Here is a 15,122-nt window from a genome sequence, read left to right as displayed (position 1 = left end):
AGTCTCGCTGCTCATCTGACCAGAAGTCTCCAGAGGGCAGCACAGACAGGGCTGATGCCTCCACTGGAGGAGGTGACCAAGGATCCGGGATTCACACCACATCCTATCCCTATATTGGCGTGTGTGTGTGTGTGTGTGTGTGTGTGTGTGTCTGTGACGAATGTAGTCAGAGAACACCTTTGTGAAATCACTTCTCTCCGCCCACCTTCATGTGGGTTCCTGAGACTAAATTCTGACCCTTAGGCTTTTGTGGCAAGTGCCTTTACCAACTGAGCCAATTTACTGACCCCCCACCAGGCCTTCATCCACTATGAAATAAGATGGCTGATCCACCTGCCTATAGGTACATGCTCCAAGACCCATGTAGGAAGTAAGAAGAGGTAAAATGTCAAATTCAACATCCAGCCGAGAACTCTTTTTACCTATAAGGGCCAGACAAAATTTCTCCTCTGCTTTATCAGCTAGCCCCAAGCCAATGGCTTACTCTGTGAAACAATGGTTTCTGGGGGGAGATAATTGCTTCTAACATTTCATCGCTGCTCCAAACACAACAGAGATTCAATTTAAGGACAAAGATGTGAATGGATTATATTTAGTGGTGTCTGCTATGGAGGGAAAAGGGAATAAGAGATGGTCTCCTTTGATGACCTCGGGCAAACTATTAAAAGCATTTAGCATAATGCCTAGCTTATCATATGTTCTCCAAAAGGGGAGTCTATTTGTTATTATTAGTATCAATGATAATTAAACATATCATTTCAGGGTCTTGATTTTCATAATCCCAGTAATTCAACAAATATTTATGGCATGTCTACAGTGTTTAGGCTTTAGGTTTTAGGGACCAAGAAAGGAAAAAAAATCAGACCCTTACCTCCTAAGATCTTATTGGCCATGGAGACAAATCTGGGGCAAATTGGATGAGACTCAAGTTTCAGCAGAACCAGCCTTGGATGGACTAGAGAACCACGCTTAGAAGCAAAGTGCCCAGGCCCGCCCTTCCAACTACATTGCCTTGCTGGGTGTGGTTTGAAAAGGCCTTAGACTTTAGAGAGGTGGGCTGTTTCCCTGGACATCTAGAAGAGCTTGGGAGCCCTTAGCCTGAGAGGAAAGTGGGTCAGTGCAGATTCATTACATTCACAGATTCATTACGTTCCCAGGATGGCATGATACCTGTGTGTCTGTGTGAACACGAGTGCCCCTCTGAGTGACGGAGGGAGAATTCCTTTGGGGCAAGACTTTTATTCACTCTGTGGTTTCTAATTAGCAGTCCTGATTTTTCTAAAGATTGCATATTGAGTCAGCAAATATGTCTTACATATCTCCTTACCTTTGTAGTCACCATTAGATAGCATGCATCACCAAAATACGGGAAAAGAATAGAAAAATCGAGATCCCCATGGATGGCGTAAAAGTCAGATGAAGGGGAACAGGAGAGGAGGCTCAGGGCATGGAGAGAGTTCTTAGTCCAGAGAATTCAAGTTTGGTTCCCCACACCCAGGAATCTCACAACTGCCTGCAACTCCATCTCCAGGGAACGTACATGTGCGGTAGCACACACACACACACACACACACACACACACACACACACACACACACAGGACATGCTCATGTACATGCACAGATAAAAATAGCAACACACACACACACACACACACACACACACACACACACACACACACACACACACACAGGACATGCTCATGTACATGCACAGATAAAAATAGCAATAAAATCTTTTCCCAAAAACAAATGAGGAAATTTACGAAATGCCGCCTCGGATATTCAACACAGTCTGTTTGTTGCAATGACCATTCTCTCCTGCTAATTGAAGAATATTCTGCTTCCCATGAAGGATGGAAAGAAAGCTTTCTCCGTTTTTTAATGATGAAGTTAATGAAACTCACAGACTGTCTGGCAGAAACAAAATAAAGTCACATCTGGAAGCAGCTGTGCCAGCAATTAAATGGCATTTAATGTGACTGATATCGAAAGGGTGGGTGTTCTCCCTCTGGCATTAGGAATGTAAAAACTCCAGGCTTTCGAGCTACTCTGCCATGATAGTTTTGAGTCATTTGGTAGAAATCCTTCTGATATTTACAAAGAAAAAATCCCCCAATGAGCCATAGAAGGAGATTTGAGTCAGAAAGAAAAAAAAAAAAACACCAAACAAATGAATATGAGCTTCACAGTTTGAATTTTGAAAACAGGCATAAATGCTACAGTTTTTTTCTCTACACATTAACCGTCCAGTAGTTTAGTTCAATGAAATAAAGGCCCCTTGCTTCCCATACCAATCCACTGACCTCCTGCCTCGCTGTAATTAGTGGTGAACTTCAATATGCAAGTGAAAAGACCACCTAATTAAAAAGTGCACTTCATTTGCATAGATCACTCAAAAAGGCTAGATTGGACGGCTCACAGAGCTGGCATACAACTCTTTGAGTTTCAGGGTATTGGCTATTCTCCCTGCTGTTCCTGAGGGCCTGAGTATTTTCATGGGAATGAGTTTATCAAGGTGGGAAGGGCTTAGGGGTGATGGTTTTTAGCTAATCATTGCTAAACATTTAAAGCCTTGCAATTATTTTTATCAATTACCTAAATATATGCCAACAAAGAAATGGCCTTATCTTCCCGCTTGGTGCTGAGTGGCCTAATGTTATTAGTGAGTATTGATTAAGTGCCTGTTGAGTGCTAGATGCCTCTCAAAACACACAGTTACCTTTTAGTTTACTGTGGTTAGGAATGGCTCCTCTGGGCTACACAGCTCCTTAATGCCTGTGTTCATTAGGAAAAGGGTACAGGAGTTTAAAGAAAGGTGTGTCCACAAGAGTTTCTGTTTTTATTCTCCCCTTACTATGCAAGCCATGATCTAGCAGCACAATCTGAATCAGAGTCCAGAGCCTGGCTGTGTCCCTATGCAGTCAAGGAATTGTTCTAATGGCAAGGAGGAAAGTTCTGGAATCTTACCTTCCCTGGCACAGGCATAGCTGCTCTCTGGGGACATTCTTGCTATGGAATAATCCTCTTGTACACTGTAAAGATTTGTCACTCGGATTGATTTAATAAAATGCTGATTGGCCAGTAGCCAATTGGCAGGAGGTATAGGCAGGGCAACCAAACTAAGGATGATAGGAAGGAGAAGGGTGGAGTCAGGAGTCATCAACCAGACGCAGAGAGAGTAGGAGATGAACTTGCCATGCTAATAAAGGTACCGCCACGTGGCAAAGCATAAATAGAAATATAGGTTAATTTAAATGTAAGAGTTAGCTAATAACAAGCCTGAGCTAATGGCTGAGCATTTACAATTAATATAAGCCTCAGAGTGGTTAATTGGGAGCAGATGGTCAAGACAAGAAACTTCCGTTTATCCATTCTGTTATAATCTTCATTCTTCACAACAGGAGTCTCTTCTGAGTTTATTTGTGGAGGCAATAGATTAAGTTCAACCAAAACCCATGGATTAAGGCTCTTGTCATTATTGGTTTTGTTGTTATTTGGTTTGGTTGTTTTATTTTTGTTTTTGAGGCAGTGTTATGTAGTCTGGGTTAGCCCCAACCTCCCTATATAAGATAACCATGACCTCCTGGCATGCTGTCACCAACTCCAAATTGCAAAAGTTACAAGATGTATCACCACACCTGGTGGGGTCCATTAATTCATACTGTCTTTGGAGGGAAGGGTCAGGGACTTCGGCGCCATATTCCAAAAAACAATTGTTAAAATTTTTTTAAATGCCATTTGCTTCTCCTAAGGAGGAAAACAGCTCCTAAAATCAAATGAGCTTGGTCTAGCTCTACACGATCACCTCAGCAGTAGCAAGGAGCATTACAAGAGCAAATTTCCACGTTGCCCTCAGTGTATTTGGCAATGCTTATCACTGTGATAGCAGCTTTCCATTAGTCCTTAGCGTCTAGGGGGTCCAAGCCACCTCACGATGAGCATTTCCCTCCATGAAGGAAGGTATTGAAGGGCTGCAGACAGACCTTCGTCTTGCACAGTGGAGCCTGAATTCTGTGACTCTTTTGACTGCTTGTTCGTGGACCTTTGGGTGCCCCTCGGTCTTGTTCAGTGTACTCAGAGCTGAGTTCTGCTTCCATTCCTGTATGCCAAAGTTACTTCTCCTGTTGCACGTTGGTTTCAGCAAGCCAATAAAAGCAGGCCAAGCAGAGAAACAAGCGCCCACTTTGCAGTGATGCTAGGAGGAAAATGTGCTCAACGTCACCTGCAACAATAGATAATGACAGATGTGCATACAAAAAGGGGGAGAGGATGTGTTTTGCTCATCAACCTGGGAAAGATCCAGAAGTTTGATGGCGTATGTTGGTCAGGCAATCAGAGAACATAAGCATTCTATATGCTATTGGTAGACATTTACATAGACATAACTTTCTTGTGTTAGGTATTTCGCCGCCAACATCTTGTTCCAGTGGTCTATTCTACTTCTAGGAATTTCTTCTGGTGCAAATAACACCAGTTATTTGCACAAGTGTGAAAGAGTGCAGCATGCTGCTTTGTGGGTCTGTGGCTTGAACCCAGGGGCTTCACACATGCCAGGCATATGCTCTAACACTGAGCTATATCCCCAACACACAGCACTGTGTTTAATAGCAACAGATTGGAAACAACTCATATATTTATTTGTAGGGGCTTCTGGGGAGTACTAACTACATTCAGAATAAGAAACTCTATATGAGGATACCTGTATAAGGCTAAGTAAAAACTATGTTAAGTATATAGAAAGACACACAGACTGACAAACCAAAACTTAAAAAGAGCTGAGTGTGGTGGCACATCCCAGTTATCCCAACTGAGGGAAGACTGAAGCAGAGGATCGTGACTTTGAAGCCAGCCTCAACTACAGAGCAAGATTCTGTCTCAAGGAAAGATACAATTGGGCTGGAGAGACGGCTCAGTGATTAAGAGTGCTTGCTGCTCTCTTGAGAACCTAAGTTGGGTTCCCAACAGCCATGTGCATAATTCTTACCAGCAACAGGACCAAAATGTCTTTATACATTATGTGGTCTAAAAATCTAGAAACCAAGTAGCTGGTATGGTATGCTGCCACAGTATGACCCAGAGCTGGTAGCTCAGTGGTAGAGAGAGTACTTGACTAGTGTGCCTGAGATCCTGGGTTCAATCCCCAGGACTGAAAAAATTATAAAGAAGAAACCTGAGGGGCAGTGAGATGTCGGAGCACTTGCTATCAATCCTAGTGGCCTGAATTCAACCTCTGGGCCCTATGTGGTAGGAGAGAACTGACTCCTCCAAGTTGTCCTCTGCTCTGTACGTGTGTGCCACCATCGCACGTGTGTGCACATGCACGCACACACATATACACACAAAATAAATGTAAGTTTTTAAAAAGGAAAAGGAGCCAGGCAGTAGTGGTGAACATGGCACACGCCTTTAATCCCAGCACTCAGGAGGCAGAGGCACGCGGATCTCTGTGAGTTCGAGGCCAGCCTGGTCTACAGAGTGAGTTCCAGGACAGCCAGAGCTACACAGAGAAACCCTGTCTCTTAATAGAATTTTTTTAAAAAGGAAAAGAAAAAAAAAGTAGCATGGCCTAGATAGGCTTGGCGCTTTAATTACTTTTTTACTCCACCACCACACCCTGTCTTTGCCCCAGCTTGGGCCCTCCGTCTTTTTTGGAGAGCAAATACTGTCCACATTCCTCAGCACTTTGTCCCGCCTCCACTGCCACCCCCACCTCAGGAGGACAGAGCACTTGGCATTCTTTGGCAACTCAGAGCAGCAATGTTAGGTGCTTCTCTCTGAGGCAGCGAACCTGTTCCCTCCTCCTTTGAAGCCCTGCCCACTTTGCACCCGTTCCTTCACGCAGATAATCAAAAATCCAATGCCATGGATAAATGGGAGGGAATGACAAGAACACTCAGATCAAGGCACCCAAGCTTGAAATGGCCACGGGATAGTCTAGAAGTGGCTTGGGAGCGCACACTCAGTCACCTCCCCCACCACAAGCAATAGACCAAATTTCAGAAAGGGAAAAGAACAGCCTAATTGTGAGCTGATGAGCTGATCAATATTCTCAATTTACCTCTTTAGCGACAAAGTCCAAATTGAAAACGAGGACTGTGGGAATCTCCAAGGACTGCAGCTGTGGCATGTCCCTGCCCCCTGAGGAGCAGCTTCATGCCAAGCAGCACCTTATGCTTCCCGGCACGGGGAGGCAGGGTGCTCTTGCTGGGTGAGTACTGTGGACTTGTGGGAGCTTGTGGAGTGTCAGCATTGGGCCTGGTTGGAGCGTGACCCCATAGCCTATGGGTTAGCGCAAGGCTCCACAGGCCCATCTTTTGTCTCCAGAAGAACTGTGATACAATAGTGTAACTCCTTAGCCGGGACCAGGGAGAGTCATAGGTGGATGGATGAGAATTAAGCATAGCAATCAGTCAAACAGTCTTCATTCTATGAGTGTTCTGCATGAGGCCTGTGAAGTGTCCCCTCCACCTCAGGGGGTAGGCTCTAGGGTCATTCCCCACTTTAAAGATAGTTGAGAGAGGTCTGCAAGGTGGATCTCTGTGAGTTTGAGGCCAGCCTGGTCGACAAAGCAAGTTCCAAGATGGCCAGAAACCCTGTCTCAAAATAACAAATATGTATATATTTGTGTGTATATATATATATATGTATATATTTGTATGTATATATGTATATATATACATACATATATATATATATATATAAAGTTTGCAAGTATGAGTTCTTTAACAAGTGTGAGTATACGCAATGTTGGGTTTCATGCCCATCTTGGAGGTTTCTTTGAACTTCACCAGGGTTAATCTCATAGAGTGCTTATGGACCTCCAGATGAGGACTCGAGCTTACCCCATTTCTTTTAGCCATTAGGGGACCTTGACCATAGGTACATCTCTAAACCTCAGGTTCTCCATGTTGGAGTCTGTGGTCCATGCTGCCACCGGAGACCATGTCGATGTCTGTGATCAGGGATCCCGCAGAAGAACATGTGGATGTCTGTGGTCCGTGCTGTTGTTGGAGGCTGTGTGGATGTTTGTGGTCCATGTTGGCGGTGGAGGCTGTGTGGATGTCTGTGGTCCGTGCTGGCGCTGACAAGGAAGTTTCTCTTGACGTGGCATTGATGATTTCGGACTCATAATTGAGAATGAAAGACACTGAAGGCTTCTGTGACAATTTCTCGCCCACAAAAAAATAAATAAATAAAATACAAAATAAATAATAAAGAAAATAGTCCAGACAGGAAGCTATTGAAGAGAGTCCTTAAAAACCGTGATAAAGATGCTGAAATGTAGCTCTTCACAGTTGATGGCTTCTGGCTGGAGGGATCTGGGGAAGGACTCAGTTATCTTTAAGGGACTGGCCACTGCGAGTTTGGCCATGCTCCACTGAGTATATGGGCAACACAAATTGGTCTTGGTGTATTTTTTTCTTCTTTCTTGGGGGAGGACACAGGGTGGGAGGGTTGGACCTGGGAAGAATGAGAAGCAAGTGTGAGCGGGGTGTATTGTATGAAATTCCCAAATAATCAATAAAAATATTATGTTGGACAAAAATTACAAAAAAAAAAAAGGAGAAAAAGAAACCGTAGAGATGCTGGCCGCAACCCTGAGGGCTCTGTTGGCTTTGACAGCACAGGACTTTTTATTTAGCATTCTCCATTTTGTCTTTGTCTAGTTTCGGCTCAGCGTCGCGTGAGCCCCACGCCTCCAGCTCATGAGAAGGCTGTCACTGCACCCAGCCGACTTCCAGACTTAAGTTTGAGTACAGAGGAGAGGCCCAAGGAGAGGAAACTTAGAATTCATTCAGATAAAATGCACTGCCACCTAAGTCATCTGAGATTTTCCGATTTGATAAAGGCAATGATCCTGTGTTGTCATTTACAAGTAATACAACTCTATGGTTTACAGGTGACTGTCACAGCTGTTCACCTCTGTTCTATAGTAGCAATTTCAACAATTGTCTCTAATACTAATATAGTACATCAGAAGCCTTGAACTTGGCTATAGAGGGATGAAGGGAGAGAGGGAGGGAGGGATGAAGGAAGGGAAGGAGGTTGAGAGATTATTAAAGTACAGTAGATTCTTTAACAATAGGCCCATCATGATGCCTCACCTCTCAGGAGAGGGTCTTTTCTCCTTCTGGACCATCACACTCATGTGGACTTGGTCAGGCTGACCCCACTCCAAATGGGTGGCATGAATTTTCATAGTAATGCATTTCTCTTCAGATTGGTTACACAGCTGAGGTTGAGCTGGGAAATCTGATTCTCACATGCTTTGGAACAATCAGCCCTCTAGATCATTCTCCATTCATTCATTCATTCACTCATTCATTCATTCAACCTCATTTGAATTATTAGGTTGTTGTGCATCAAGCCCTGGACATAACTCTGGGGAAAATGAAATCTGAAGACAAAGTTCCAGCCCTGCATTCTATTCAGAAAGAAAGCCACAAATAAATAAGCAGCATGCTTTCAGACAAGGATGTGCTGAAAAATGACTGCTAGGGAAGGTGTGGACTGTGGTGATATATTGTGTACCCCAATATATTGTGAACCCTAATAAACTTTTCTGGGGATCAGAGGACAGAGCCAGCCACTAGATTAGACATAGAGGCCAGACAGTGGTGGCACACACCCTTAATCCTATCACTTGGGAGACAGAGACCCGTCAAGGCCACACGGGGAACAGAGTCAGGCAGTGGTGGCACAGGACTTTAATCCCAGTACTGGGAAGCACACAGGCCTTTAATCCCAGGAAGTGATGGCAGGGTGCAGAAAGGTATAGAAGGCGAGGAGACAGGAACTAAGCAGCAGTTCACCTGAGACCCTCAGGGGTGAGGACTCAGAGGCTTTCAGTCTGAGGATTCATGGAAACAGGATCAGCTGAGGAGTTGGCGAGGTGAGGTTGGCTGTGGCTTGTTCTGTTTCTCTGATCTTTCAGCATTCACCTCAATATCTGGTTCTGGGTTTTCTATTAATAAGACCTTCTAAAATTCGTGTTACAGTAGACACATTTGACATTTTCAGGAAACTCTTGTAGGTTTGGGGGAAGGGGTTTCATGGTAAGACTCTCTAGAGATACTATTTGAGCAGAGTTGTAAATGAGGAGAGAGAGAGAGAGAGAGGAGACAAGACAGAGACAGAGACAGAGAAATCATCATGTGGAAGTCTAGTAAAGCAGATCTCAAAGAAAAAAGAAAAGAAACAAACAGGAGTAGAGGTTCCCGGTGGGTGAGGCAATAAGTCCAAGGAAGAGAGAAGATGTGTGTGTGTGTGTGTGTGTGTGTGTGTGTGTGTGTGTGTGTGTGTGTGTACTCGTCGGCCTTCTGCAGGAGGGGTCAGGCCCTTCCTTCACAGTCTGTTTGGTCACATGTTGGAAATGATAAGCAAGGGCTGTGGAAGAGGCTTATCATACTTTGTGGTGTTGACGATCACAAACAAGGAGTAACACAGTGGTGTGCAGATGTGCAGCAAGGGTACAAATAAATATCTCAACACCACGTGTCCCAGTTGTGTTTTGATTCAGTGTCTCATGTAACCCATGTTGGCTTCAACTCACTATGTAGCCAAGGATGATCTTGAATCCCCAATCCTCCTGCCTCCATCTCCAAAGTGCTGAGATTAGAGCTTATATGTCTAAATATTGTAAATCAAGGTAATACATTAAGTTTTTCCCTTCTTTTCTTTCCTTCCTTCCCTCATTCATTCATTCTTTTCCCATTTTAGACAGAGTCTTACAATGTAGCCCCAAACGGGCCTCAAATTCACAGTCCTTCTACCTGTGCCTCTAAATGTTGGGATTACAAGCATAACCAGCACCAATGTGCTGTGGGATGGTCTGTATGTCAAATTGCTCTGATTGGTCAATAAATAAAACACTGATTGGCCAGTGGCCAGGCAGGAAGTACAGGCGGGACTAACAGAGAGGAGAAAGGAGAGAACAGGAAGGCGGAGACACTGCCAGCCGCCGCCATGACAAGAAGCATGTGAGGATGCCGGTAAGCCACGAGCCACGTGGCAAGGTATAGATTTATAGATATGGATTAATTTAAGATACAAGAACAGTTAGCAAGAAGCCTGCCACGGCCATACAGTTTGTAAGCAATGTAAGTCTCTGTGTTTACTTGGTTGGGTCTGAGTGGCTGTGGGACTGGCAGGTGAGAGAGATTTGTCCTGACTGTGGGCCAGGCAGGAAAACTGTCACCAATATACCTTTTGAATGAACTCAAAGTTCAAAATCAAATTCCTTAGTTTGGGAGACCTGGTCTCCAGCTCCAGGTTTGCCCTTTCTGCTTCTGTTGACCAGGTGGACTAGCACAGCAAGGGCCTACCGCATACACACATGATCCCTCATCCATTTGTCCAAGCCCCACCCACTTCCCTCAAACAGCTGTCCTTTCCGCCTGTGCATCTGCAGATGGGCAGATGTGGGAGAGGCCCAGGACACAGGAATGAGACTGCTGAGCAAAGAATTCCGAGTGGGTTGTGGCTAGACAAAGTCTGGACATAGCCATCTACAGCCTGATGCTTCTCTACCCAGGGATGAGGGCATTTACTTCACCAAGTTCCTTGAGGGTAGATGTTCGAACAAGAGTCCTTCACACAGAGGCAAGCTAGCAACCAGGGAATGTGAGCTGCGGCCAAGGTGCCCAAGACACTTGACTAGTTCTACCAGAGAAGAGTGAAGAAGAGCCGAGAGATGCCACACACGGGCTTTGTAACCGGGACGGTCAAGGGTGTCTTACTCTTTCTGTGTTGACCTTCTTTGACCCTTCACATCTCTATATAGTGACCCCTATAAAAGCTCCGTTTTTTTTTTCTTGGCCAAGGGAAGACCCAGGGAAGATTTGATCTTGCTTCAGCCAGAACATCTATGCCGGGCGGTGGTGGCGCACGCCTTTAATCCCAGCACTCGGGAGGCAGAGGCCGGCGGATCTCTGTGAGTTCGAGGCCAGCCTGGGCTACCAAGTGAGTCCCAGGAAAGGCGCAAAGCTACACAGAGAAACCCTGTCTCGAAAAACCAAAAAAAAAAAAAAAAAAAAAAAAAAAAGAAATTTTGGATTGCTTTTTGCATGGGCTGCTATGTGAGAGAAAAATAAAATTCCATCTGTCCGAAGCCACTCCACTTTGGGATCTCCATTACAGCAGCTTAACTGTGTCCTATCTAACATATAACCCCTCTCCCTCCTGCCCCTGCTTCCCAGGGAGCGAGGAAGAATTGTGAAAGGAAAATGTATATGGAAAAGCCAACGTCATTCCTAATGGGTGACTCGGGGACCTCTTGAAAATTAGGGGGTGGGGTGAAGAGTAAATCCGCATGCTAAAGCATCCAGGGGGGAAAAAACCACAACCCTACCCCCTGAGCAGAAATGACTCTCTGGTTCCATATGTTAGCTACTTGGGAAAGCGTGAGAGATGGAGAAGGCAGCCCCGTGCTGGCTTTCAGGCTCCAGGGTGGGAAATGCCTTTGGGGAGTGAATGAGAGAATTAGCGTAAGCTGTGGATTTGGGGCTTTAGTGGGCTTAAGGCAGACTTTAATCACCCTCCATTCCATGTGGCCCCGGGGTGTGAATGTTAATCGAATTCACTTGCACTGCCACCGAGGGTAAGGTCCGCTTATTCATGACCCATCATTGTGTAAGGGGCCCACCCCAGCTATACCAGACGCCCAGGACCTATTTCTAGGGGACAGAAGCTGTCCACACACAAAGTCGGCTTCCTGACAGCACTCTGTAAAGTAGAAACTCCTGACCGAGGTTTGGACTTAAAATCAACCTAGGTTTATTTTGGATGAAAGGGTGTCTAAGATGGCAGCGCTTTGGGAGGCCCCCCTCAAGCTTGGCATCACCAGACAGACAGGGCCAAGTGCTTATCCAGGCAACATGCTTCTCTTTCTGGTCCCTTGTAAAATGAGAACATGCTACAAAAGATATTCCATTAGCTAGGGGCACGGAGGAGAGTGATACTAATCTTCCTGCGATGCTAGGATTCTGGGTCGAAACAAATTACTGATGGAAAGGTGAAAGAACACCCCAAAACAAACTGGGAGCCAAGCAGCACAGCTCAGGAAGGGTCCGTGCTGAGCAGAAAGAGGCCCCTGGGTTTCATAGAGACGTATGTTGAAGGGTTAGGGTTAGGGTTTGGTAGCCTGCGAGGTCTCGAAAGGTAGCAAAACTTACAGGAGGGGGAGCCTAGTTGGAGAAAATTAGGTCTTTTTAGCGGGGTTGGGGGTGGGGTGGGGAGAACAGTGCCCAGGGGTTATTGGGATCCAGGGTCTGCTCCCTGTTTGCTTCCTGGCCACCATGCAGTGAACAGTCTCACTCTGCTATGTGCTCAGCAGCAGCCCAAAGCCAGGGAGCCACACCACAGTGGACTGTAACCTGAGAAACAGGGAGTGTAAATAAGACCTTTCCTCCCTTTAAATTATTTATCTCGAGCACTTTGTTGCAGAGACAGAACAGCGCAAAGACAAATAAAACCCCCAAACCCGAGCTTCTCCTGGTTACGGCTGCTTTCCAGGGAGCAAATGCCTGATACACAGCATCTACCATTGCTGAAAAACTCAATGTAGGCGGTGCTGGTCTGCAATCCCACCAAAACAACTCTCTCTCTCTCTCTCTCTCTCTCTCTCTCTCTCTCTCTCTCTCTCTCTCTCTCTCTCTCTCTCTCTCTCTCTCTCTCTCTCTCTCTCTCTCTCTCTCTCTCTCTCTCTCTCAGTGCCTAGAACATAGCAAGGTGAATAAGATAAAGTGTTAGTGTCTGAAACTCCCATTGTATGTCAATTGCTCCTTCCCTTGCCCAACACTGTTACTTCAGAGAAGGCTAACAATCCAATCAGAAACAAATACTCAGGACCGGCTGGCTGTTGCGGTCCACGACTTTAATACCCGCACTCAGGAGGCAGAGGCAGGTGGATCTCTGCGAATTTGGAGGCCAGCCTGGTCTACACAGTGAGTTCCAGGCCAGCCAGGGCTACATAGTGAGACTCTGTCTCAGAAAAACCAAATAGAAACAAAAGCAACACAAACAAACAACAAACAAAACCCCATGAGTTCCCACCGCATCCGAGAATCTGGGAGTGTGCATATGCATGCACACCTTGATAGAAGAAAAGGATTTCAGGGCTCCTGGGCCACAAACCAGGAAGATCAGAGGAACCCAGGTGAGAAACTTGGAGTTAAAACACACAGTTGTGACTTTCCCTGGACTTTGGTCAACTTGGAAAAGCTCCAAGGCTGCTCTGAGCTCGGGTGTGGCACCTGCCTTGGCTCCCGCGTTCCGAGGGGACTCGGGGTGGGGTCGGAAGGCCCCTGGGTGTTGGGAGGTGGGGCTTCCCCCTGCTCGCAGAAGTCCGGGACCGACCCTGCCTGGCACCGGCGCCGAGCAGGAGCTCGGTACTGCCATCCGCTCAGCCAGCCTGCTGTCCTCCGGGTTGTCTGGGGAAAGGCGACCCGAGCAGGCGCGCGTGGGCGGGCAGGCGCGGCCACAGCCTGGCTCTCCGCGGGTCGCCGAGGACCGGGCCGGGCTTCCGAGCCGCGGCCACCGGAGGAGACCTCGAGGAGGGCGCAGCGCCCCCTGGAGGCCGGGCGGGGTGGGGCGGGGTGGCAGAGCCCCGCGGCCGCTTCGCAGGGCGGTCCGGGCCTGCTGGGGACTTGGGCTATTTTGTGACTGCACCATCCACCCAAGCCTCATTACCACCTCTTAATGAGACCCCTTTACTCCGTGACGTGCAACCGCTCCATCTCATTAAGGAAATCGCTCTTCAATGCTGATTATTTTATTTGCAGCCATAATTATATTTCTTTCGGCTAAATCACGGTTTAATCGAGCCCACATGGAGGGCAGCAGCACTAATTACGGCGGGGGATGCGGCGGCGGCGGCGGGCGCGGGCCGGCCGGGGCGGCGGGGGTGCCGGGCGGCGGGCGCGGCCGCGGGGCGGCGGGCGGGGAGGGGCGCCGGCGGGGGGCGGGGGCCCGGGCTCAAACACAACAACTTATTACTTCTAATTCCCCAACTGTCACCAAATCACCTGCACGAAACAAGAATCTAATTTGTTAAGCTGGCATGTCTGCAGATGGAAGATCGATCTTCTCTGTAGATTTCTCTAATTGAGTGAATATAGACGCCCGGAATTAGCTGCACTCGGGCTGCAGGGAGGGGACAAGGGACAGGGAAGGGGGGCGCGGAGGGGAAAGAGGTGGGGGGGGGGGGAGAGAGAAGAGAGGGGAAGGGGGAAAAAAGGAAGGCGGGAGACGTGGGATCAGAGAGGAAGAGGGAGAGTGGAGAGGAGGGAAGAATAGCGCCAAGTGGGGGCAAAAAAGAAAGCAAGAACGGAGGGAAAGCCTAGGGCAGAGAAAAATCCTACTTGCGGAAGGCTAATTACCTATAGAATCCTGTCTCCCTCCCCATCTCACCCAGCCAAGTGTGAGCCAAAGTGACCGGAGAAGCCAAGCCCCTTGTCATTCTTAACCCGAGACCAACTGCTTAGGAAAAGAGGAAGGTTGCCACGGAGGAGCTGGGGCAGGGGCGTGGGGGTGGGGTAAGGAGTGGGGTACGCTGGCTTCTGGAAGAAATGGCTTACAGGATTACATTTGTTTTTCTTGTGATTTTATTAAAAGTCACTCCTCATCTCCAGAATGCGTGAAAATATCTACTTTCCACTCAGATACACCGCATTAACTTGTTGGAGGCAAATTTGTTTGTTTGTCTATTTTATTTATTTGCTACATAAGATTGATGCAGTCTTATTAGCGCTATATCTAGTTATAGAAAGAGTAGGAATGAGACTTTTTTTCTTTTGATTCCAATTACTAGCCTTGTCACCTAGCTGAATAACTGATATATGATTATTTATCCTAAGTAAATAGAAATAAGAAAAGCAACGAACTTAACACACGAAGCAAAATCTGTATTCCACTTATTAGAGTCCATGTGGCTAATTGGGCCCGTTAAAATTACACGGCCAAAGGGAAGTTAGGGTAAACAGTGCAGTCACAGGGCAGATACTGGGTCCTCATTGTCTGGTGTGGTCGTTTCTGCATTGAGGGCCTGGAGTACCAGTTGTCAGAAGAGAAAGATCAGAGAAAGAAGCAAGCTAAGGTCTGGTGGCTGCGCTCATGAAGAGT

Source organism: Peromyscus californicus, unplaced genomic scaffold (genome assembly GCF_007827085.1).
Source record: "Peromyscus californicus insignis strain IS unplaced genomic scaffold, ASM782708v3 Scaffold_18__1_contigs__length_77618521, whole genome shotgun sequence".
Classification (NCBI taxonomy): domain Eukaryota; kingdom Metazoa; phylum Chordata; class Mammalia; order Rodentia; family Cricetidae; genus Peromyscus; species Peromyscus californicus.
This window is presented reverse-complemented; position numbering follows the sequence as displayed.